Genomic DNA, 6,325 nt, shown 5'->3' with positions numbered 1-6,325 from the left:
AAAAACAGTTCAGTAATAGCAATCTTGTTAAGCCTCCAAAGGAATTCATAAATTTCATTTCAAACCTTGAAAAAATATTCACCGATCACTTTGATTGGACTTGCTATATGATTGGGTTTTCTCAAATTTTATTTGAAAAGATGGTTGAGGTAGAGCCATATATTTGCTGCGAAAATTGTAATCCAGATATTATAAAGTCTTTGTTTATAAGAATTAGAACTTATTTTTTGATTAACTGCTTTAATAAAGAGGCAAAGCAATCTTACTTTAAAAACATAAAATTTTTGAGTGTAAAATACTGTTAAGGCAAACATATAATAGTGGGATTCACGAAACGTCGCACATGTTTTTTTTTTTTTTGAATACTTAACTTTTTTTTGTTGTTTTTTCAACATATTTTGTGGGCCGTCAGCCGACAGGTGTGCGGACGGTTGTCACTCCTTTGGGGGTGTCTTCCGTCCCCATGCACTGCCGGAAGTGCGGCTACACTCTCCACGCGGGGGCGGCTGGAAACAGGCTATAGCTACGGTCATGTCTCTGGCTATAGTGCTGGCTAGTGGTAGTCGGGCGGGGAGAAGAAAACTCCCGGGAAGAAGAGGCTAGTATTAGGGGACAGTCTGAGGACGGAGATGACTTTGGTCTCCTACCGTCTCTCAGATTGCCCACTGAGCTGCCGTTTCCTCTCAAAAAAATTACCCCAACTCCAAGGTGGAACAGCGTATGCCGATGGATGCGTGGCCAGCGGGGAGCCTGGTCGTTAATATGCGAACTCTGGATACCGGTTTCTCTCCAGTTTCAACTAGACTTACCGTGGGATCGGGATTACCGCGGCGTACTTTTCCCTTTTCCTTTTCACTCGTGGGAACAAAATGAATTCAAATAAAAATAAACAAAATTTAGATGAGCCCGATGATGCTCAGAAATCATCACTCACTGCAGCCTTTGGGCTGCTCTCAACTTCCTCTGACGGAGCCATTGGGCACGTCAAAGGAGGAGCATGCAATGTTTCGTCAGGTGCTGAGTCGGACAGCACGTTGATCCCTGACAGCATGAGCATTTGCTCTGAAAGTTCAGGGCTTACGGAAGTAGGCACAATGCTGCAAAAAGTGAAGCTGGACCCCAAGTCCAGCTTTGTTTACTTCAACTCGAAAGAGCGGAAGATTTTCAGGCGTGCCCTAGGCGAAGGCAAGACTAGGGAGGAAGCCTTAAAAATGGCCAAAACTACGTCAACGACCACTGGGAAGTTGAAACGTATTCGCCCCGAGGAGAAATCACCCAGTGGCAATGTCACGAAAAAACCCAGACCGGCTCACATGGGGCCCGCAAAAACCACCTTTAGCCGGGTGGTAAGTAGCGTAGACTTGGGTTTTGTTCCGGTTGACTCAGTCAACGATTCTTTAACAGTGGAGCAACTGGCACTGCTACAAGAGGCGATAATAGACGTCGCGATTGAGAACTCGAGCGACGACGTAAAGCCCGAGTTCGAAAGTTGTGCCCCTCGAGCTGGGTGGCTTCTCTTCGTCTGCTCGAACGCTCAAACAGCGACGTGGCTAAAATCGAACGTCCAGCTTATCAAGACCAAGTGTGGTCTGGACGTTAACCTTGTGGAAGAAAATGAGTTCCCTCGATCTCACGTAATCCGAGGATATTTCCCCCAGAGTTTCCAGCTCAGTAACGAGAAGATTCTGAACACCATCACTGCTCAGAATCGCATTTCGACCGCTGGCTGGAAGATATCGCACAGGCTGACAAGTGGTCAGTTTGTACATTTGGTACTGCTCATTGACCACGTATCAATGACGAGACTCGCTGCGGTGAATGGTCGGATAGCCTACAGATTCGGCCACATAAAATTACATCTTAGGGGCACTTCGCCTACGAAGAAGCCGCAGAGTGTTGAGACGGAGGCGGGGAAACCTACAGATGCCTCGACAGAAATCGACCTGTACTCTTGCTCATCCTCCAGCAAGGCCACTGGGCAGGCTGAGAGCTGGCACGAGGCCATTCCAGTCTCGAAAGCTGCCGAAGTGATGGCGGTGAAACCGACTCCGCCACAACTTCCATTAAAGGAGATGGTTGACCCCCCCTTGGGCCAGGGCGAACATCCTACCCGTAGTGACAACCGGGCAACTGTGCAGGCTGGGACTGCGTCGTCGGTGGTTGCATCGGCTTCAGAGAGGGATCAACAACGTCTCCCAACGTCCCAACGGAAGAAATGAGAAACGCATTTCATCTACTTTTTTTTAGTCCCTTTTTTTAACATATAAAATTAAAAGCTGTCACCGTGGGTGAGTTATGTATATGTATTATAATTTAAATTCCGTGACTACTTCGAAGTTGTACATATGTATATGTATGTTTATTAATATATTTTACGTTATTGTTCTTACCCATTGTACCTGAATTTTCAATGGCATCTCATATTTTAATTTTCTACTAGTACAAGTAGTACTGTTTAGACACTGTTCTTCTGATGTATTAATGTGCATGTATATATGTAGAATATTTGCTTTATATGGGTGAAAATAGGCCTCAAGGGGAACCGAACACCCAAAAAAAAGTCGGTAACGCGCCTTTATTGCAACCTCAGCGGTGGTGTGGAAAAGCAATAATAAATTCCCATATTTAAATTTACTTTGAGGCTTTATGTAAAAAAAAAACTAATAAAACGTTTCACTTACCACCAGATTTATATGTACATATATCCCAATACCAATTTTTAAATATTGAATTTTGTATTTATTTATTCATAATATATTTATATTTATATATATGTATATATGTTAATTTAATTAAAAATTTTGCTATGCTAATAAGTAACTTTTTATTGTACTGTTATTTGTTGAATAAAAATAAATAAATAAATGAAACAATTAATTACGAAAGTGGTTGGTTTCTTTATTTTCATTTATGTACATATCCCACATTTGCTGCAAGAGTGTGCAGCTCATCGAATTCAATGAATTTATGAATTTATGAATTGTAAAGTTTTATTATACATACATATTTTAAATTTAGGCCCAAAACGCCGTAATAATAAATAAGTAAATAAATACATATATATAAATGAAATAGGGCGTTTTTAAAAGCTTTTTGAGATAGGGCGTTTTCGAACTGGCTGCCGAGGTTTCCAAAAGTTGAAAAATTTGTGTAAAAAAATTAAGCGATTTTAACGGTATTATAATCACAAGAAAGGTAATCGATTTCCCTTTCTTCACACATATATATATAAACAGTTCCAAAGTATTTATATTAGTTCACAAAAATTCAGTTTTCTTACATCTTTGGAAAATTTGACCGCGATTTTTCAGCATACATATAGATGTTTTCAAAAATTGAAAAATTTCTATAGAAAAAGATAAGCGATTTTAACGGTATTATAATCAAAAGAAAGGTAATCGAATTACCCTTCTTTCGATATATATGTGCAATTAAAAACCGTTTATAGAGGTTCTTAAATACTCAGTTTTCTTACAACTTTGCAAAATTTTATCGGGTTTTTTTCTTTTTTATGTGTTAAAATAAATATGTACATACAATAGAAATAACTATTAAAACAATTTATTAAAAATTTGTTAGTTAAGCGTAAAATATTTGAAAATTAGACTAGAAGTGCCTTTACCACTGATTGCCGGCGTTTGTTGGACATTTTCAAATCCGATTGCAGGATCGCTAAACTCCATTTACATAATATTGCCTGATGAGGTGTCTGCTACTATGGCGATTGCATTCGTTTATCATTTAAATTTTCCGCTAAACATTTGAAAAAAAACCAAGTTTTTTAAGTATATGCAAAATTAAAAAGCCTTAGTAATTAAATAACTACCTGCTACAATATAACCCACAGTGCAGGCTTTCCAGTAACACTCAATGGCATTATCGAACTTCTCCAATTTTTCCATCCAGCATGGTGCTATGCGCAACTAAAAAATTTACATCCAACGAAGCTTCGACAAATGAAATCTAAAAGAAAAATTAACGTATTAAAATAACGAAAAATAAATATGTAATTTATATATTATTAAAATATTTATATAAATACATGTGTATATGTAAAATATATATGTACATACATATAGATGTATATATTTCCATTGCACTTTCTTCTTTTTACCTACATACATAGTATGTACACATGTAGGTAGGTGCAGCTCACTTTGTACAAATGTATTTGCAATTCCCTTTCTTTTTGTGCTTAACTGCATACATATGTATGTATGTACACATTTGTGCAGTTGCAGTTGGAGCGTTCATTTAGTGAAATATTCTTTTGCAATTTTTTCATATACGCCTCACTTTATTCTGTTTGCACACATATCTACACATGTAGGTACCCAGCCAATATGCTGGTTGGTTGGAAAGATGCAACTAGAACTGATGCTAATAATGCAGCGAATGCAAATATTATTCCTGACCAAAATGACTGTTTTCAAAAACGCATCAATTCTTTAGTGCACAAATAAACGAAATTTGTGCGCATTGGAACGCCGCCAAAAGGTGAGAGTCTACTGCACTTTGCACATATTTTGCAGCACACTTTTTGTTCTTTACATACATATGTACCTATTTGCAGCTGGAGCATTCTGCTGCACTTTCTAACATACATATGTATGTATATATTAGCACTGCACTTCTTTTTACCTACATATGTACACATTTAGGTAGTTACAGCTGGACCATTCTACTGCACTTTTTAAATATTCGCACACTTTTAAATTTTATTGTTTATATATATGTGTACACATTAAGGTAGTTGCAGCTACACTTTGTACAAAACTCACCGAACAATGTATTGTCTTCATTCCCCTCGCCAACAAACCATGCTTGCACAATTATTCGTGCGTGTTTTAGGCCAATGGCATTTTCGCACTAAGTTTTTCAGCTACATTCAGCTATGCTTCGGCCACATCTTCAACAGGCAATGCAATGGTAACGGTTACCCAGAGCCATTATAGAATTCCTAAATGAACGTTCTATAAATATCTGAAGTCATAAATAAATGATTTAAAGAATATAGCAAGCTTACCTTCACAATTTTATACGTATACTAGCCAATGCCCACTTGCTTCACGGCGCCTAATAAGAACTTTTGCGTCGGTTAATGCTAAACAAAAACAAAAGAAAAAACAGTCTGTAAAGTCAAAATTTTTAGTAAGTTGAAACCACTAAAGCACGGTATCTTCCTCACACATAGACCGAGAATAGTAACGCTGTGATACTGTATGAAAAACTAATCCCTTTCGGTGACATGAGCTTTGCCGCGGATGGTCTTATTTCCACCTGTGAAATCTCTGCCAAGCGTGCATAATCTTCTTTGATCTTGCAACTACAACATTTTTCCGATGCGTAAGCCAGTAAAAGTCCTCATAAGGAAACTCAAGAGCACAGATGTGCGTTTTCTGTTATAGGAGGGCCAAGAATCCTCGCTGTCCTGCTGGATGAAAAGTTTTCCCGAACATTGGCTAAATGAGTCGTGTCATCCCTTGAATATCGTTCAAATTGAGCAATCGATATACCTACCGTTTTCCTTCCTTGTTAATTCGCCACTTATACAATTCGTGTTAATATTTATTGGTGCCTATTTGTTGTTAAAAAATTTTGTAAACGGATCATGACAAGATGAGGTGGTTGTTTTTGTTTCCAATGCGATGCTCGCAAACCACGCTACAAACGACGAGCTTGCTCGCTGAAAATCAAATTATTTTATTTTTTGCGAGCATGCTCGTGAACCGCCCTACAAGGTACGAACATGCACCGCGAGCCGAGCATGTGCGCGCACATGTTCGTCGTTGTGTAGCCACTGTAAGGTGCGGTTAAACGTGGCAATGCAAGCGCATTTTGCTGTCGAAATGCGAAATGGAAAGTCTACTTTCCCGTGTAAATAGTCAGAAAGTCCTTTTTGCCATAAAAATTGCAAGGTGCAACTGGGATTACGCAAAACGCTTTCGAGAAATAATTTCAACTTGCTGCACTAGGAATTTAAATTTTTGCTGCAAGTGCTGTCAAACCAGTCGTGTGTTGCAGCGTGACGCGTTTTTTGGCGAGTTCGTAAAAATTTTGAAAATGTTGAATAAAATATGAAAAAATGCGTGTAATTAATTAATTCTACTGATATGGAGTGTTTAAGTATTAATGTATTAGGCATTTTTTGACTCTTTGGTGCACATTTTAGTGGGTTTAGTAAATTTTTCAGATCATTTTTTGGAAATTCTTGAGTTTCACAGACCCTTGAAAAGGACTTGCACTTGCCACGTCTAATAGCTACTTTACTTCCACTATATCCAGCGAGTAACTATTCCCCTTTTCATATCGGTTGGTATTCGGA

The 6,325-nt window shown here is 38.4% G+C and overlaps 1 long non-coding RNA gene across 6 annotated transcripts; it reads right to left on the bottom strand.

Annotated features, from left to right (window-relative positions):
• Nucleotides 1-3,534: 3,534 nt before the first annotated feature.
• LOC118740430 lies at nt 3,535-5,672 on the bottom strand. Of its 6 annotated transcripts, none has more exons than XR_004993141.1 (5): nt 5,521-5,672; nt 5,027-5,104; nt 4,782-4,960; nt 3,827-3,963; nt 3,535-3,753 (listed from the first exon to the last, which is right to left on the bottom strand). It is a non-coding gene; the product is annotated as an uncharacterized LOC118740430 (long non-coding RNA). The 6 variants fall into 6 exon arrangements; XR_004993137.1 differs by having other exon boundaries at nt 5,027-5,431; nt 5,521-5,540; XR_004993138.1 differs by lacking the exon at nt 5,521-5,672 and adding an exon at nt 5,189-5,457 and having other exon boundaries at nt 5,027-5,131.
• Between the last annotated feature and the right edge of the window lie 653 nt (nt 5,673-6,325).

The sequence above is a fragment of the Rhagoletis pomonella genome, unplaced genomic scaffold, assembly GCF_013731165.1.
Source record: "Rhagoletis pomonella isolate Grant_MI unplaced genomic scaffold, Rhpom_1.0 Rhpom_scaffold_00006, whole genome shotgun sequence".
Classification (NCBI taxonomy): domain Eukaryota; kingdom Metazoa; phylum Arthropoda; class Insecta; order Diptera; family Tephritidae; genus Rhagoletis; species Rhagoletis pomonella.
Note: the sequence above shows the minus strand (reverse complement) of the source record. Positions and strands in the feature narration are given on the sequence as shown.